The sequence below is a fragment of the Polyodon spathula genome, chromosome 6 (genome assembly GCF_017654505.1).
Source record: "Polyodon spathula isolate WHYD16114869_AA chromosome 6, ASM1765450v1, whole genome shotgun sequence".
NCBI classification, from domain to species: domain Eukaryota; kingdom Metazoa; phylum Chordata; class Actinopteri; order Acipenseriformes; family Polyodontidae; genus Polyodon; species Polyodon spathula.
Genome location: NC_054539.1, coordinates 11103588 through 11123780, shown reverse-complemented (window position 1 = coordinate 11123780; position 20193 = coordinate 11103588).

Sequence of the window (20193 nt, the reverse complement as noted above, 5' to 3'; positions counted from 1 at the left end):
TTTGTTTGTTTGTTTTTTTATGTAGATTTTGTTAATAGTGTTCTGTCTAATTATTGTAAATAGTTAATGGAAAACAATCTGCTATGTGTGAGTGCCAGCTGTGGGATCGTAATCAGCAGGTAGACATGCTCTAGCTGAGCGTCAGGTATAAAAAGGTCCTGTTTGTACACCTCAGGGCTACTGCAAAACAATAAAAAGACTTTTCAGCACCCCTCGACCAGCCCACCTCTTCCGTCCCAGCCCTGGCTCTCCTCTGTGCTCCGCTCTGCTCGTACCAAACTGCTCACTGCTGAAAAGAAATGGAAGAAAAATCTCTATGCTGCTGCCTTGGATGCTCATTCCTCGCTTCCTTGTCTTCTACACTCAACTCTGCCAAATGCTCCTACTTCCACTTTATCATTCAGTCTTCCACTAACAATCCCTGTAAATGTTTCTCTACCTTCTCCTCCCTCCTTAGCCCCTCCTCTGCTACCCTCCTCCATCTCGGCTGCAACCCCTACTATTCTACCCTCCTTCTCCTCTGCCCGATCTCTGCTTCCTGCTGCAGAGCCATAAACCCACCACGTGTGCTCTGGACCCCCTCCCCACTCACCTTTTGCAAGCTGCTGCCTGTGCTCTACCCCTTTTATTTCATTTCTCCTCAATACCTCTCTGCTCTCTGGCTGTTTCCCCTCTGCCTTCAAACAGTACTGCCAGCTCTCTGCTTTCCTATCAACACATTCTCTGCTCGACACCCTGCAATCTGGTATTCACCCTGCACACTCGACTGATCCTGCTCTTCTCTCACACACTGTCTACTCTCTGTTCATGACTCATCTCGACCTTTCTGCTCCCTCCTATCTCCAGACTATCATTTCCTCCCCCCCTCCCTCTACTCGCCTTCTTCCAGAGCCTGCTCCTTCTCTACCCTCGTCCCTTAGTGGTGGAATGACCTACACATGGATATCAGGACTGCTCAGTCCCTGACCACCTTCCGGCACCTATTTTTAAGACACAGTCTAACAACTGGAAGAGGACTGTATATACCCACCTTACTTACCCAGTTGTGAGAGGCAAAAGAGAACGATATCTCTGCGGAGTGACTATTTAATACCTCGTTATATCGCCCTTCGCTATACTCGATATATCATGGTCCTGGAGTTGGCTCCCCATTTTTACTGTCTAACTGCGTATTCCTTAGCTGCAGTATACATAGGCACTTAGAATTACTGTTCATTTTATTTCGTACTGCACATCACAAACAACAATATACAAAACAATTAAAAACAAAGCATTAAGATCATACTGTTATCGTATACACATGTATTGCACAATGATACAAAGCAAATTAAATAGCTACTTGCTGAAGCGTTTTTTATTTTAGCCAATGAGGTGATTACATGTGGCAGCAATGCACTAGCAAAAGCCACAAGGCAGTGACATCAGTTCCCTAGCAACAAGCCTCCTCTGTTGGGATTGGATTTTTTCAATGCAGCAGGTTTGTGCATTTGAGAAAGGAGAAGAACACTTGTGAAATTAACTGGAGACTGTAGTTGATGAGAAGCAATTACTCTCTACTGTACGAATTAAAATGGTGTGCTGCTTTTTATACAAAAAATGAGAGAAAGCAGGTTGCGTAGAGGATTTATACTGGACCCTGACGCACCCAATAAAACGAGGGAGTGGTTGTACAGTATTTATTTGTTAGCCTGTTTGTTTTTCTCTATATCTATATATATATAAATCTTGATATATAGTGGATTTATATTGGACCCTGACACCCGCGATATATCGAGTGGGTGGTGTATTTGTATGCATAGTATAGCCATGGAACGTTAGATTATTATATAAGTCTGGTTGTCTGAAGTAGAAATGTAACCATTAGGTGAATGGGTATTAACCTCTTTAAAACCCGAAACCTGAATAAATATATCAAAGCTGCTCGCAGAGCCTCTGTGACGCAATCATGGCCACCCCTGTCTAACCAAAGCAATATGTGATACGACTAGTTTCCCGACATGGTCTGGCCTTAATGGCATGATAATGTAAATAGGTTAATTGACTGACAGTGTTTTGTAAAGCACACAAATAAAAACGATGACAAAAACATAAACACTTCAGTCTGATTTTGATCCAATCATGCTCCCTGGCTAAACCCCAGCAGTAGTAATATGGAGCCTAACCACTAGTAATGTATATGTGGATTTTGTGGACAATACTGCAGGGTAGATCAATAGGCCTTGCACCGTGGAGGTTATGGAGTCCACAGTGATTTCTATTAACTTATTGAACACCACAACATATCTATAAAGAAATTACTAATACACTGTGGCTTTCATCAGGATTAACTGTGAATGCTGCAATTATTGTGAGAGCCCCCAGGACTGAGGTTAATTGAGGGAAAATCCCTAGAAATTGGGACCCATATTGATTTTATGCCCCGGCAACTTTAAGCAGGAACATACTGTTGGAAGGCCCACCACAAAGGCAAGCACTTTTTCTTTTTTTTTTCATTTAGTGTGCCCAATTACTTTACCCCCAATTTTCTTCCCAATTTGGAATGTTCAATAATTCCCCACACAGCTCAGGAGATCCGAAGGTTCAGTGGGCATCCTCCGTTCTCACGACCAAGCCAGCTGCCTCTTATACACCAAGGAACTAGAGCGGATGTCAGCGAGCTCCCGGCCTCTGGAGGACAAAGGCCATCTCACACCAGCAGGGTTCGCTGTAGCGTGATGAGGAGAAGAAGTCCCTGTCGGTGGTTTTGCCTCTCTAACCAACAGGCGTGCCAGAGCCAATGCAACGCTTCCTTTGAAATCCCCAGCAAACACTGGTGACTCTGCGCAGCCAGGATGTGAACTTACGCTCTCTCCTGCGCTTTTACCACTTGGGGCCCCCAAAGGTAAGCATTTTTAATTGCGCAGGTAAAAATAGTAAATATGTTCAGGGCTTGATGGATGTTTGGTTATTAAAATGGAAGAAATTATTACATAGTAGGAACAAATTGCTGAAATGGACTTTGCCCAGGCATGTGATATTGTCTATTATAACTATAACGGTATGGTATAAAGGTTTACAAAATTACAGTAGACTGGGACCCAGCAGACCCTGGCCTTTTCCATGCCCCTTGCTTATACAGTACCTTAATCCTGTTCAACTCAATTTCTTTCCGTTGGCCCTGGTTCATTCAGATCAATAACTCTATCATGCAAAACTCAACTATAAAGTAGTGTGCCAAGCTGGGTAAATATAATGTATTGTAACAATATAAAGTAAACATTGTGGCAAAACACAGATGCATCACAAATTACTGTATCATTTTTAAAACAATTTCATTTCATAAATATATATATATATATATATATATATATATATATATATATATATATATATATATATATATATATTTGGGCAGCTGGCTCTTTGAGCTGTATATATATATATATATATATATATATATATATATATATATATATATATATATATATATACATATATATACAGGCACCTCCAAAATTATTGGCACCCTTGATAGAGATAAGCAAAAAAAAGCTGGATAAAATAATAAAACAACACAGGTACTTATAATTTTCCGACATGTGAAATATATTGTACTTTATTAATTATTCAAGGGAATCAAACAAAATTACACATTTCTCAAATTAAAAATGTATTTTCAAAAAAAGTAAGTGTCACAAATATTGGCACATTCCCCTTGCAAGGATAACGGTACTGAGCCTTTTTCTATAATTTTTTATGAGATTGGAGAACACATTGGAAAGGATTCCTCCATACAGAATCTTTCCAGATCAGTGATATCCTTCAGTCTACGCTTATGGACTACACTCTTCATTTCAAACCACAGGTTTTCGGTTTTCAGTGAGAAGTCTGGAGACTGCCATTGCAAAATGTTGATTTTGTGGTCAGTTAACCATTTCTTTGTGGATTTTGATGTGTGCGTGCTTGGCCTATTTTCATCTCATCTGACCATAGTACCTGGTTCCAATCCATGTGTCAATGCCGTTTAGCAAACTCCAGGCACTTACATTTGTTGGTTGCTCTCAATAAAGACTTTTTTTCTGGCAACACTTCCAAATAGGCTGTTGGCATGGAGGTGGTGTCTAATTGTAAATTTGGAGACTTGGTGACCCCAAGATGCAACCAAGTTCTGTAATTCTCCAACTTTGGCCCTTGGATTCTTCTTTGCCTCCCGAACCATCTTCCTCACTGTGCGTGAGGGCAATATGCATTTGCGTCCTCTACAAGGCAGATTTACCACTGTTGCACTGGTTTTTAACTTCTTAATTATTACCCTAAGAGTGGTCAGTGTTATATTTAGGTTTTTAGCTATTTTTTTGTACCCATTGCCTGATTTACGAAGGTCAACAACCATTTGTCTCTTTTCATTTGTGAGTTCTTTGCCTTTCACAATGGTGATAGATGACAAATACATTTTATATGCGTGTTACCTAATTTTTATACCCCAGTGAAACAGGAAGCCAAGGAAGGCCACAATACAGTTCCTTAAAACTGAGATGTACTTAAAAAAAGCAGAATGTTAATGCAGATTTAATTTTGTTTGATTTTATTTAAGAATCTTTAGGGGTGCCAATAATGTTTTCTCTGAGCAATTGTATAAAACAATATCGTTTTCCCATATTTTTCAGCATAAAAAATAGCTCGTTACCAGTGTCGTTTATTTTATACAGCCTTTTTTGCTCATCTTTATCAAGGGTGCCAATAATTTTGGAGGTGCCTGTGTGTGTGTATGTGTGTGTTTATAGACATATATATATATATATATATATATATATATATATATATATATATATATATATATATATATATATATATTAGCTCAACGAGCCACGTGTCTATATATATATATATATATATATATATATATATATATATATATATATATATATATATATATAGCATATTGCAACCAGCTAAAACAGAAAACATCAGTAATTTGCATCATTAAATATACTAATTAAGGTAACATTGTGTGCAGTTTTAATATTTTCCAAAAAACTAGACCACAGATAAAAATGAACAGCTGTTGTCTGTACTCATAACACGCTCCACCATTCATACCTAAATATATATCTTTAAATATGTGCTGTATGCAAGGTCAAATGTATCATAAAACCCGTAATTTCTTTACAGGAAACCTATGGGAGTATGTCACTTTAAAAGAATTAACTGGAATTACTATACCAAAGAGTGATCAACTGAGCCTCCATAGTTTTTCTTATTTAAATAAAAATATAAAAGGCATAACTAATGGCAGGTTAACCAAGTATGCTAGTTTAAAATTTCATATGCGATAAAAAAAGAGACTCACAGGCATTGCTGTATAAAGTTCTAGGTTTTAATTCTATAAATAATTTCAGTACCTTTGAGGAAGGTGTTACTCTGCAGTGCCTCTAATCAAGTGCTATAAATGCTTCCATCACTTACAAAATACAATTACTTATTTAAATGCATGCATGGGGAAATAATCAGTCTGTCATTCATTAAAATGCAGAAAAAAAGAGCTCAGTGTGTTCTTGAGTAATCCCCTATAGAAATATAATTTCAAGACCAAAACAAAAGTATATTGTTAAGCGAAGCCAACTACCAAAACATAATGTCATAGACAAGGTGTTATTAGATGATTACACATATGTAAGTACTCATTATTCAGGTTTAAAAAAGAAAAAAACAAACACAAGCAAAATTCCATGAAGACCGAGAAACAGAAGGGAATTAAGAAAATCTATATCTGCAGCAATTAAACTGTGACAGCATAATAAAGTATTTTATTGTCAATGTACTTATAACAGAATGTGACTGTGGAAAGTTGTACAATAATTTTATGGTAAAGCTGCAAAAAAATTTAGCATTCTTAACAACAGTGTCATTGTTTCTGTTCCTCAAATTAGTCGGCTCACCACTGGTATTGTTTTAACAATAAGACACAAAACTCCAATCCACAAGCAAATGAGAACTTGAAGTGTATATGGGGCTGTAAATTAAGGTCAGTACATTAGGTCTAGAAACAAAAATAATGTCCCTCTTCCTTAATTATAAGATCCAATACCTTTTTGTTTACACATTAACCCCTACTTTATATTATCCAAAAGCGTGTCAAACACACAGTTGAACTATGTTACTGCTTGACAACCATCTTGCTCTTAATCTTATAACAAATTCCAGTTCACGAGACAGGGTTAGAAGGTGGAGACTGCTTGTGACTTTATAAAGAGATCAGGGTCTCCCATGGGAGTGCCACCCTTGTGGAGGTGGGGCCAGCACAGCTTCACTTTCCTTGAGGGGAGACTGGAATGCTGGAAACAGAATGAGGAAAGAAACATGCAAGGATGCCAGGGATCCCCCCCTGGCTTTCAGATAACTCCCTTAGAGAGTAGGGGCCACATGTCTGGGCTCTGAGGCTGGGGAAGGGGAGAGACTGGCACTGGTGAAAAGGAGAGAGTAAACATGGGAAAAGAAACAATAAAAGGAGTCAGAAAGGTTTTTACTTCCTCACTGGAGGAAGAATCAGGCATGGCCGGGCCTTTGAGGTTAGGAAGTGAGCTTCATTTGCTCCTAAAGGTAGAACGTTGCAGAGATGCCGCAGCATAATGGAGGTGAAAGGAGGAAATGAAAAGTGAGACATGAATTAACAGCTCAGCTTAGGGGTTAAACAGGGAGTTTGAAAGACAGTTTGATGGGGTGAAGAAGGGTGGGGGGGGGGGGATAGTTCCTGCTCCCTGAACTACACACTAAAGTTCCAATATTATAATATTATTAAGGTTAGGCAAGAGGGCATATCAAGAAGATTGATATGTCGATTCCATAGGGATTGATAGTACCGAACTTACTGGTTTTTCCAAACAGTACTCTGCATTCAATGTTATTGCTTATCAGTAAATATGCTACTTTGAGATTGATGAGAGAGCATAAGTATATGCAACTAAATCCTAAAACATGGCTCACTGACTGCTAATAGTTATTTAGTGTATATAGCAGTAAGAGTCTAGCCTTCACAGAAGTCATCATTCCAGCCAGCAATTGAGATGCCCCCCCCAGATAAAAATAACATTTATAGATAGTAAACCCTGTCAATGAACTAATTAGCTTGTCTTTAAGTGCATCCAAAATTCATGAAATCAGATTAAAAAAAGCTGAGCACTCTGATCTAAAAATAAATAAATATAATTTCTGTAAAAATGAAGCAACTGGCAGAACAGAACTAGACAGCTTGCTCTTTTGAGCAAAAAAGTTGTATAGGTATTGAAAAAAAAAAAAAAAACCTCTGAACTGCAAATGAGTGATTTTAAAGTCAGACTGCATCCAGGTTAAAAGGCTGAATGTGACCTTTCACATGTTATGGCTCCAATCACAATAGAAACTGCCATTTGGCTTTAAATGAAGCAGAAATTAATACAAATGCACACCCCTTTAAAACTTAAAATTGATCATAGTTGGGCAGATGTAACCTGGAAGGGAAAGGAAATGATTTATTTAGTATGTGTCAAAAGACTACATGCTGTTGTGTGAACGAAGCAGTTGAGTCATTAAACAAACAAACCTTCCAGCACAGTTTGTTTGTCGACGCTTTAAAGAGGATCTCAAACTGAAAAAGCTAAAAGAACAAAGGGCTGTAACGGTTTGGGGCATTAGCTCATTTATCTAATAATAATAATAATAATAATAATAATAATAATAATAATAATAATAATAATACATTTTATTTATATAGCACTTCATTTAAAAATCACAAAGCACTTCACAAAGCAGCATAAAAACAGGCATTTCAATAGACAAACAGTAAGAACAACAAATCATTTACAGAAAGCCAATTGAAAGAAATACGTTTTAAGATTAGATTTAATTCTTTATTTATTTATTTATTTATTTTTAATACTCTGCAGATTGCAGATTAAATTGTAGTCACATGGGTGTATAGTGCAGTTAACTATGTTACAATGAAGAAATGTGCACTCAACGCACCACTCAAAGTAAGGTCTTGGTCTCTTTGTAGAACTCTTTGTCACATCTCCATTGGGAAACAGCTAGCAAAATAATACTATATTGTATATATATTATATATATAATATATATTAGAATATATATTATATATATATGTATATTATATATATATCATGATAAAAATATTGCCTTATCTTGAGTGAAACATCAGAAAGGCATGTTTAATTGCTCCTCCAAATTAAAATCAACAGATTAAAAAAATATAAATATCCACAACCTCGTAGCGAACAAAAAAAAATCCACATTATTTAAAATATGCAATGCACATTCACACAGGAGACTAGTGATCACTTGATTGGGCAACACATACTCATTCCAGTAGCTGATGATGCGACGGGGACATTGCAGTCACCGTCATTTTTAAATGTGAATGACAATATCAACCCATGCCTACTGTGCATTATTTAAGCTAATGGGTTATGCGATACAACCAGTGGGTGACTTTAAATGCCTCCAAAATTGAATGATTACCACTGAAGAATGTTTAGGAATAAATAAATACATTAATAATCCACTAATTGGTCAACTCCAGGACACTAGGAATCAGATGAGATACATTACATAGCTGAACCATATATAACAAAAATGTGTGATGATGCTACCTTCATGAGGGTACAGCTTAAACAAACAAAGGTTGCGTTATATAATCCTAATCAAAAACTATACTCTTGAATTACATTTGCAAAAAATGTAACACATTACTCACAGAAGTTAATGGAAAAATTATTGTCAGCCCTAATTAATTCCAAATATAACAGACCCTGTTTAGCCTCTTATTTTATTACATTTTACAGTGATCCAGTTAACTATAGTTTATTTTACTTTAGCTTAATTCATTTATTTTTTCGTTTTATTAGAAGATAACCATTGAGACCAAGTACATACGTATGATCTCACAAAGCAACACAAACAGCAGATAGTACAAGCTGATTAATATCATGATAAAACTATTGAGTATTTGAGCATCAACAATTGTTTGACGCAATTAATTTAATAGATTTCTATATGGCTATTTTGTATTTAGGCAAAGCTACTACAGATCTTTCACCTCTGCCAATATGATGCCCATTACGAACGTTTCAAGTCCTCTGCCCACCATGAACCTTTCTGAGGGAAATAAGCATGATGCAATGAGGATCTCTGTCTTTATTAAAGTCAGACAGTCCAAATCCATCTCAAAGTGCATTTAAATCGAATTTAACACACTACTGCTATAAACAATCAATTATTGTCCATGTTTCTTTAAATTGAGTTTCCTTGTAGATAAACTCCAGATGGTGACCCTGTTTTTATGTTTCAAAACCCCAGTACAATTTACAAGCCATGTGCACAAAACAACATGAATTGCTTCTTTAGGTTTCAGTAAAGAAGGTTGTTTTTGACAGGATCTTTCTCACGAACAATTATCAAATGGGTACTTTTGAACTAGTAAAACTGTAAAAATCTCAAGGTGGAAGAAAAATAGTATTAAATAACTATTTGAAATGTGGTGCTTTTTGTTTTTTTTTCCCCCGGCAACACAATGTGCTCTATGTACTAATATTACTTACGTGTTTGTAAATATTGCAAATTCATAGACTCCGTCCTTCATAGAATTTTTGCATGTGGCTTGCGTACTAAACAGCTCTTTTTCGTGTATCACAGCAAGTTTACGAAGAGCATAAATTACTGCTCATTATAGAGGAGAGATCAGAATTTGCATGTCATTATAAATAGATTTGCAACGCCGAAAGTCAAGATTTAGAACTTCTATCTGACAAAGATAAATGAGTGGTATAGTGAACAGAAAGAAGTAATAGGCAGATATAATAGGATGGAGCTGTGGCTTCTGCAGACTCCGACCTTGATGCAACTATGGCACTGGACAAAATGAAAAGGAAAACAAATTTCCACGAAGACGAAATTGACCTACAGCCTATTAATAAATCTTTTTTTGGTCACGGTTTATTTGAAGGGCCATTTTTTTGGTTTATTAATTGTTAACAAACAGCTAATAAACATGTTAATGTACATTATTTATTTTCTGTTAACTGTTACTTAATAATATATAATAAGCCAGCTAAAACTGCAAACACCAGAGCCCTATGGATGATCAATCAAACACCAGAGCCCTATGGATGATCAATATCCAATCGATCATCTGCTTGAAATCAGCCATTTTTTTTGGTTTCTTTTATATTTTAAAGTGCTTTATTTTAAAATAACTAAAAGCCTGAAAACGTTTCAACAGGAAGTCTCATATATGAACAGCTAGTTGAACCTACACCAGTGAGAGGCATGTATACAATAACAGGCACAAACCAAAGTCGTAAATCAGGAAAAAATGATAATACATCAAGGATAAGTGTGGAACTTCTCTATTATAATGAGATTTGTTCATTTGCATACGAAAGTAGTTTGAAATGAACAGTCGTAACTAAACTGCCGCAGCAAGGTTGAAACTAAGTTACAGGAGGGAAAATGACTTTAATCACATAGAGCCCAATGACTGTAAAAGACAAAAGACACTCATTATTCTGCACTTACTACAGTGAAGTGAATGTGTAGCCTCAAAGGCCTAATCAATAGTTATTCCATAGCACCTTATGCCAACTATTTGGTATAAATAATGATACTGCACCAAACACAAAATATATAGCATATGCATAATTTGATAGTAAGTGTGAAGAATTAGTTTAAGAGTAAATTTTTTCTTAATAGTGTGTGGTAAACAGGCTGAAGTGATACTTAACTTGTGTCCCCCTATGTCTGTATATAAAACCTTGGTACTGTCACAAAACTGTGTCAGAATTGACTGTGGACCCAACTGGCTTCCTTGCCTCTCAGGAGGTGCCCTATGATGGCTTGAGAAAATGTGAAGGCACATAGGGGAAGAGTAGCAAAAACAGGAGCTACATAAGCCATACTGGTAAGCCAAAGGAATTGACTCTTATCGGTACAGTGGCAAACTTCAGTCCCCTTGGATCAAACCTTGCCAGTGGTTCTGCCATAATGTAAGTGTTACTTGTGCTAAAAAGTTAAATGATTTCCAAACAACAAATCTCATTAATATATTATAAATGAAATGTCATTCATAGTGGTTTGACTGATTGAAGACATTGTTTATAACTTTAACAGATGGAACAAGAATTAAAAAAAAACAAAAAAAAAACTTCTTGTTAGGTGACAATCATGCACAAACAATACATTTTGTATTTCATATGAAGTTTTAAAAGAGCAGAAGCCCACGAAATCCTTCAGTCACGAGGTGAAACGAAAACAAACATAGCCAAAGCAAACAGCAGGTAACTTGTTACAGCAGCCCATCCAAGTCACCTGTATCAGGATCAAATAACCAAAAGGCTTCCTGCACTTAATAAAATTGCCTGTGTATAATAAGGTTGATGATAAAACAGCTAACCTAAATTTTTAAAAACAAACTCCAGTACATGAACACATCCAAACACAATCAATACCAAAACAAATAACAATAACCTGCAGATTTAAGGTTTTATCCAGACAGGGAGAAGTTTGTTGAAGAGCAGAATGACACAAGTACACTTGGAAAAACAGTAAGAAACATAAATATAGTAAGAAATGACTTCAGCCACATGTCCTCAGAGTGATGTTAGGCTGTGTAGACTGATGGCACTCCTCAGAAAAGAGAGATTCTTTTGTGACAAGGAAATCATCCTACCCTTCAAAAAAACCAAGCAAACTTTCTACTCTGCTTCTTAGTAATAATACATGTAGTTTTCCTGTGCCTACCCACTCTTAAATTGTTATAGTAAAATAAAATAGAAAAAATGAAGTTTAAAATTAATTATTAAAAAATAAACTTCAACACTTCTTCAGTTGCTTAAAATAAACACTGCTTTTACTATGATTTATGTCTGTTATGTCACCTAATATAATAATATACACCAAAACTGGAGACTAATTCCAGAATAAAAGATTAATTCCATCTCGGGTTTATATATGATTTATATGTCACCAGAACATCTTGGTAGAATTACAGCCTTATTATGCACAGTTGGGTGTATATTATTATTATTATTATTATTATTATTATTATTATTATTATTATTATTATTATTATTATCATCTGATGTATCTCATTTTGACAGTTAACAAGTGTAACAAATAGTCAATAAAAAACAATGTATGAATACTTAAGTCCAGGCTAAGTTTAGATGCACAGGCTTTGTGCTGTATTGACCCTCTCCATCATACTTCAACATGATTTTCTGTTTTACAAATGAATGCACTGCACCTTTATTAATATACAGCAAAAATATTGCCCTTAGTCTAAAAGCTTACATAATAGTGTATTAACTCCCATGTGTCTCATTTAAAAGACCTTATTTGCTAAGTATAACATGGCTTAATAAAAGGCATCACTCATTCAATTAGTAGCCCCTCAAAGCATTTGTTCCAAATTCGTTTTTGATAGGGGGCATCAAACACAATTCTTTTCACTTAGCCCTAGATTTAAAGAGACTAGTGGGCACTTTTATAGAACACAACTTAAATAACTTGTCTATGTATGAACATCAGTATCTTGCAGAAACACATAAGTGTGTATAGCCTTAGTATATTGGTCTGATTTTTATCATTTGGTTATAGGTGATATATTACAGCTTAATTTGCAAATACTTTAGGTTATATATATATATATATATATATATATATATATATATATATATATATATATATATATATATATATATATATATACAGTGGCTTGCAAAAGTATTTAGACCCCTGACCAATTCTCTCATATTACTGAATTACAAATGGTACATTGAAATTTCATTCTGTTCGATATTTTTTTTTTAAAACACTTAAACTCAAAATCAATTATTGTAAGGTCACATTGATTTTATGGTGGGAAATGTTTTTAAGAAAAATAAAAAAATGAAATATCTTGCTTGCATAAGTATTCAACCCCCACACATTAATCTTTGGTAGAACCACCTTTCGCTGCAATAACAGCTTGAAGTCTTTTGGGGTAAGTATGTACCAGCTTTGCACACAGTGTCGGGATGATTATGGCCCATTCTTCTTGGCAGATTTGCTCCAGGTTGTTCAGGTTGGTTGGACAATGCTTGTGGACCACAATTTTCAAATAGTGCCACAGATTCTCAATGGGATTGAGATCAGGTCTTTGACTGGGCCACTGTAGGACATTCACCTTTTTGTTCTTGAGCCACTCCAATGTTGCTTTGGCCTTGTGCTTGGGATCACTGTCCTGCTGAAAGGTGAATTTCCTCCCAAGCTTCAGTTTTTTAGTGGACTGAAGCAGATTCTCTTGCAGTATTTTCCTGTATTTTGCTCCATCCATTCTTCCTTCAATTGTAACAAGATGCCCAGTCCCTGCTGATGAGAAGCATCCCCACAGCATGATGCTGCCACCACCATACTTCACTTAGGGTATGGGCAGTGTTAGGTTTGCGCCACACATAGCACTTTGAGTTTTGGCTCAAAAGCTCTATCTTGGTCAAATCTGACCACAAAACCCTTACCCACATCGCAGCTGGGTCACTCTCATGCTTTCTGGCAAACTCCAGATGCTCTTTCAGATGGTACTTTTTGAGTAACGGCTTCTTTCTTGCCATCCTCCCATACAGGCCAGTGTTATGCAAAGCTCTTGATTTGGTTGACTGGTGCACCATTACTCCACTCCCAGCCACTGAACTCTGTAGCACCTTCAAAGTGATTGTTGGCCTCTCTGTGGCTTCTTCTTGTTTGAGTGCTGAGTTTTGAGGGATGGCCTTTTCTTGGCAGTGTCTGGGTGGTGTGATGCAGCTTCCACTTCCTGATTATTGATCCAACTGTGCTCACTGGGATATCCAAACACTTGGATATTATTTTGTACCCTTTCCCTAATCTGTATTACTTTATTAAAATTTGTATTACTTTACCTCTAACTTCTGTAGAATGCTCTTCGGTCTTCGTTTTCCTTCAGATTCACAGCCTTACCAATGATCCTTCAACAGTGGGGTTTTTATCCAGAAAATGTGACAGCAACTTTAATGGTTCACAGGTGGATGCCAATGGTAAGGTAATTGTGTCCTCATTAGGGCAATTTCTTTCATCGGTGCAAACTGGGAGCTTCCACAGCATAGGGGTTGAATACTTATGCAAGCAAGATATTTCAGTTTTTTATTTTTCTTAAAAATATTTCCCAAGTGTGGAAGGGGTGTGGGTAATTCACTGACTAGGAGACAGACAGGTGTACTTGCAAACACCACACAGGTGCCCAGTTTTATTTGCAAACAGTTCTTGCTTTTTCCGGCAGAGGGCACTGTTGACCGTGGGCTGCCTATCAACGATGATAGACAGCACCATGGAAATACCACAGCTGGTACGTGAACAGCAAGTGCACTCGCAGGTGCTCAAAGAAATAATAATGAAAACAGAAGGCGAAAAGAACAATGGAAAATAAAACAGTAATAAAACTACAAATAAAAGGTGCTGCACTCGGCAGCGTTATCCCGGTCATCGCTACCCGCACAACCCGGATCCCCGTCCTACTCTGTAGGCCAACTAGCCTGTTCTTTCACAATACACTGGGGTCTGCCCAAGGGTTCCCCGCTCTCTCTGTCTCGCTATGCAACTCTTTGTTTCGCCTGATTCCCGGTCCTGGATCACAGCTTCCGCACTCTCGTTGCGTCTAAGTGGGCAGACCTGAGGAAACAGCAGAGCATTTTTTTATAGGGCTAGCAATCTGCCAAGACTCGCCTCTCAGCCATTCAGAGAGGGGGAAAGTCCACACACCCACTTTCCCACCTCCCCGTGTCACTGCCATGACTCACAGGCGTTTGTTGGACGACTGTCGCCCTCTTCCTGCAGCCCGTGAACACGCCAGCAGAGTCAGCACAGATCTCTCCCTGTTACACCAAGATAAAACCAATGTCACCTTACAATAATTGATTCTGAGTTTCAGTGTTTTAAAATAAAATATCAAACAGAACGAAATTTCAATGTGCCATTTGTAATTCGGTAATATGAGAGAATTGTTCAGGGGTCTGAATACTTTTGCAAGGCACTATATATATATATATATATATATATATATATATATATATATATATATATATATATATATATATATATAGTACTATAGTACTTCAGTATAAAGCTGTAATCTGTGATGCCAGAACAAGAGTATTCAATTTCTAACTCTTCAAATGTGTTTAACCAAGTTAAGGGAGATTTATGTGACATGTGCAACAGGCCGGGGCAAAATAGCTGTGGTCAATAGTGTCATATGTTATATAGCTTTTACGAACCTCCACAGGGTTCAGAATATGCAATAGGAGTCCATCACAACACTTTTTATTACATACACATTAGTTTTATTGCAGAAAACTGCTGCTTTGTTTAAATGGTACTGTACTATGGGGTTAGAGGACAGGTCTGCTAGAAGAATATACTTATGAAAAGTGAACACAGCACAGTAGAAACTCAACATGTAATAAATGGAGAGTCCACAGCAGTGTACACTGCGGTATCAGGCTGCTAAGACATGACTTAATATACATATTATCATCCAAGAATATAAATAGCAGCTTACATGTGTGTGGCGGAGTGTCCCGCCCCTTTATGTTTATAAGTGTTTTCTATTATATGTAGTGTGTTTAATGTTAGTGTTTATGTATAAAATACACAGGATATAAATATGGGTTGCGAGCACAAGTGTTTAAAATGTATATTCTGTATTTAGGCACGAGGATTGCGCAGCACTTCACGTGCAAGTAAAATAATATGTAAGCACGGGGAATTGCACTTTTATTAATTCACGTGCAGTTGTACCGAGACTCCAATTGAATGATTGATTAGCAATCGAGTCACGGTACAGCTGCATAAAAGCTGCATGTTTTCACTCACTCGGGGTTGTGTGTTTGTGAGTGGAGAGCGGGTGAGAGAGAGGAGTTTTTGGGGGTTTTGAAATAACAATTGCTACAGCGTGCTGGAAGTGCCACCAAGGTACTCGTTTGTCTGTTCGTCCACTGTCTTGTTTAGTGTTGTCCGTTTTGTTTACCTTTTTATTTTGGCCTCAAGTGCAGTGTCCTGTTTTGTGTGTTTTGATTAAAAGTTTTGTTTGTGATTATTATTATTTGCAATAAAACCCTGGACACCGTAGCGTCACAGATTCACTGCCCTGCCCTGCCATCCTGTTCACAATGTGCCAGTATCAGGAAGAAGTAATTCACTGTGAAGTAAAATAACAAGTATAGCAATGTGCTCATGGAAAGTTTAATCAAAACACTCCAAGGTATAGCTTAATGGCTTTAACAACAACCAATTGACAGTACTGTAAAAAAGAAAATCTTTTTACCATAGACCTTTGCCAAGAAAAACATGTATCATACATACTGTATATACTGTGCCTGCATTAAATTGCAGGTCATATTTCTAAACAGATAAGGTATTATTTTCAGCATTTTACAGCAAATCCTATAGAGTCTACATGCTTGTCAGTTTTAATACCACATTTACACAACAGGGATCAAATGTCACTGAGGAACAACCAATGTTGTATTTATGTTAGGTCAATGTTAGGTTATTTACAGGGCATCACTGCAGTACATTTTACAAAAACAAGTTAATATGAGTTGCTCTCTTTGCAACAACAGCCAGAACTGAAAATCAGCTAAAAACACATGCTCAGCCTGTTTGGCAAATTACACCAATGATTAGATAATCAGAAAATAATTAATTATTATAAAGCACTTCTGTTTTATTTTCTTTCAAACTTCCAATTCTCTCCTCATCCACATTGCACAATATTGCAATTTTCTGAAGCAAAGGAATTTAGAGATTAATTCTATTTGTGTGGCTGTCTGTTGATCCAGAATACATTTTTGGGTCAAGATATTTTGGGGGATAAAAATGTAACATGAATGAGGTGCATAGCAGCAGTTGATAGCGTTGCCATTTAACGTTTCCTTTTTGCATAAATTATATTATATGAACAGATTAAAATACTAACTAGTGAAGCATGTATTAATGACTATAGGATCAAAGCAAACAGTAAATCTTCTCTTCTGGGAGGGTTAAGAAATAATTAGCAAGATTTATAAGCATCAGAGTAATTGAATTGATCTAGAAATCAATAATGAAATTATATTCATAGCTATTAACAGCTTCTTCATCATGTACCTTTGTGCTCCTTATTAACCTAAACATATCTTACCTTTGAATGCAAAATCCATATTTAACACACAAATCAAGGTGACTTTTATTGCAAGCTCCTTCTATGACATGTATGACATATTTAATGATCAGTCCTTTGACTGATAGTCTTCGATCTCATTTTGTATTCTGTTTGCAGTTCATCAACAGGTCTGGCAGTGACATGTTCCGCATATGACTTGCTAGTCATATAACACTGATTTTATATTAAAAGTATTTTAGACAGAGCATCTGTTATGGCAAAGTTTACTACTCTACTTACAGCAATCTAGTTATGCTAATGTATGTTTTAAACAGGTCAAAATCAAATACAAAGCATTATAAACTCAGATACGTTAACTCTAGCTACACAAATTGGGCCACAGAGAGAGGCACACATGTAGCCTACAGTGCATTTGTTCATAAAACAAAACAGGCTATATATATATATATATATATATATATATATATATATATATATATATATATATATATATATAGTTTTTTGCCACTGATCAACACAAAAAAGTCCATCATGTCAAAGTGAAAAATAAAATCTACAAATTATTCGAAATTAATTACAAATATAAAGCAGAAAATAACTGATTGCAGAAGTATTCAACCCCTTTGCTATGCACACCTAAATAAGCTCTGGTGCAACCAATTGTCTTTAGAAGTCATATAATTAGTTGAATGGAGTCCACCTGTGTGGAATTAAGGTGTTTCACTTGATTTCAGGTTAAATATATCTTTTTCTGGGAGGTCACAGTTGGTTAGTACATTTCCTAACAAAAACTACATCATGAAGACAAAGGAACATTCAAAGCAAATCTGGAATAAGGTTCTATAAAATCAACAATCAGGGGTAGGATATAATAACATTTCCAAGGCATTGGATATCCCCCGGAGCACAGTAAAGTCCATTATTAAGAAATGTAGAGAATATGGCACAACTGTGAATCTGTCTAGAACAGTTAGTCACAAAACGACTTGTGGGCCGCCACCAACAAAACTGAACAGTTTTTAACTCAATTGTCAGGTTGTAATACCTACACAATACCAACATACAACACACTGGGCAAATCATAGAGTACAATTATACTGTATTTATTTTAATAAATGAAAATCTTTGAACAAAGACATTACCGCTATACCGCTGTGTGGCAAAGTGCCCGCCCCTGTGTGTATTTTGTGTTGTATGTTAATGTTGGTGTATAGCCATTGGTACACAGGATATAAATTGGTCTGTGTTTAAAATGTAGATTTGTATTTAGGCACGAGGATTGCACAGCACTTCACGTGCAAGTAAAATGTAATAATATGTGAGCACGGGGAATTGCACTTTATTAATTCACGTGCAGTTGTACCACGACTCCAATTGAATGATTGATTGCTAATCGAGTCTCGGTACAGCTGCATAAAAGCTACATGTTTTCACCCACTCGGGGTTGTGTGTTCAGTGAGTGGAGAACAGGATTGGAGACGGAGGTAACTGAAATAACGTAAAGTAAAATAGTTAAAATATCTGCTCACCGTGTTTTGTTTTGTGTTAGTCCGTTTTGTTTGCCTCTTTTCTTTTGGCAAATGTGCCATGTTCTGTGTTTTTGTTTGTTACAAACCTTTTATTTTCTATCTGTTCACTCAATAAATACTGAGCGAGACCATTCACTCAGCTCCACCAAACTCCACCTCTCTTGTTGTTTATTTCCTGTTTCTGGTCTGACGTCACCCACTCCGGCCGTCTTTGTGACACATTGCTATCGTCTTTTTAGTCAACAATCTTAAACCACCCAGAATTCACAAAGTAAAACCACCCAGAATTCACAATGTAAAACCACACACAATTCAAACAGTGCTTATCTGTGCAACAGCAAAGATAAATAACTATTTAAATGGGTTTCATTTACATTTACTAGCTTCCCGTTAGTGTTTCTCAAAGAAAATAAAAAAAACTCCAACGAAAAATAAGTTCTACTCCCATTTAGCATTACATGTGGTTATTAAATTGTACATTTAGCTCCTATCAAGGGAAAAAAAATTCTCTTAAATTAAAACAAACAATTTATTTAATTTGGCCCACTTCACCTTTGTCATTTTGCGGGCTCAGCACTTCGCATACAATTACTGCATAAGCATTGATTACATACTTCCACATGACATTGGCTGTGTGCCTCGGAACTGTTGTCTAACAACCACTGATAGACTGCGTGCGGTGTGAGAAAATAACTCCAGCAACAACAACAAGGCAGCTGGCTGCGCAAGTGCCGAGGCGGCGGATTCAATTAATGTTTTTTTAGAAAATGTAATACACTGATAAAGAAACTCAGAGGGGCCACCACCAAGCCTCAAATGGGTCGCGGGCCACCACTTGCCGACCCTTGATATAGATAGTTCAAATAAATAAAAACAGTATCTGGAAATTAATCACAAGTTTAACAGATACATAGGGTCATTATAATATCATTCCTCCAGCACCACTAGAAAGCGGATAACCCCCATGAGCTCCTCGCCTTTGTGTAAATAGCAACTGTGATTGGTTATAGGCCTGATTCACTCACAGTCCGTATAGCCAGTAAGACTAAAGTACCTCTGAATGAGTTTGTTTGAAATCTGTTTTAATACATATCTGTTAATGGAATGTTTCATATACCCATGGCCACTTGAGGGATACGGAGAGCTTTTTTTTCACTTGGGGGATAGGGAGAGCACTTTTGTAGATATATCTCATCATTACACTCTGTGGATTCATTAGATTCTAATGTCTAACATTGCTGTACATGTAAAATGTTTTTGCTCAAATGCACTATTGTCCTTCATTCTGACCAGTATGGTGTGAAACATAGTTAATATGTTTACTTTATGTGCAAATTATGTGGTGACATTATTGAGAGATACATTTGCATTTTGAATGCTGCTGCTAGCAAATAGTGATCAGCAATCTCAGGCCTTAATATGATTAGCCTGAAAAAAGATCAAAGACAATTAGGGAATGCTCATTTCAGTATTTAGAATGGT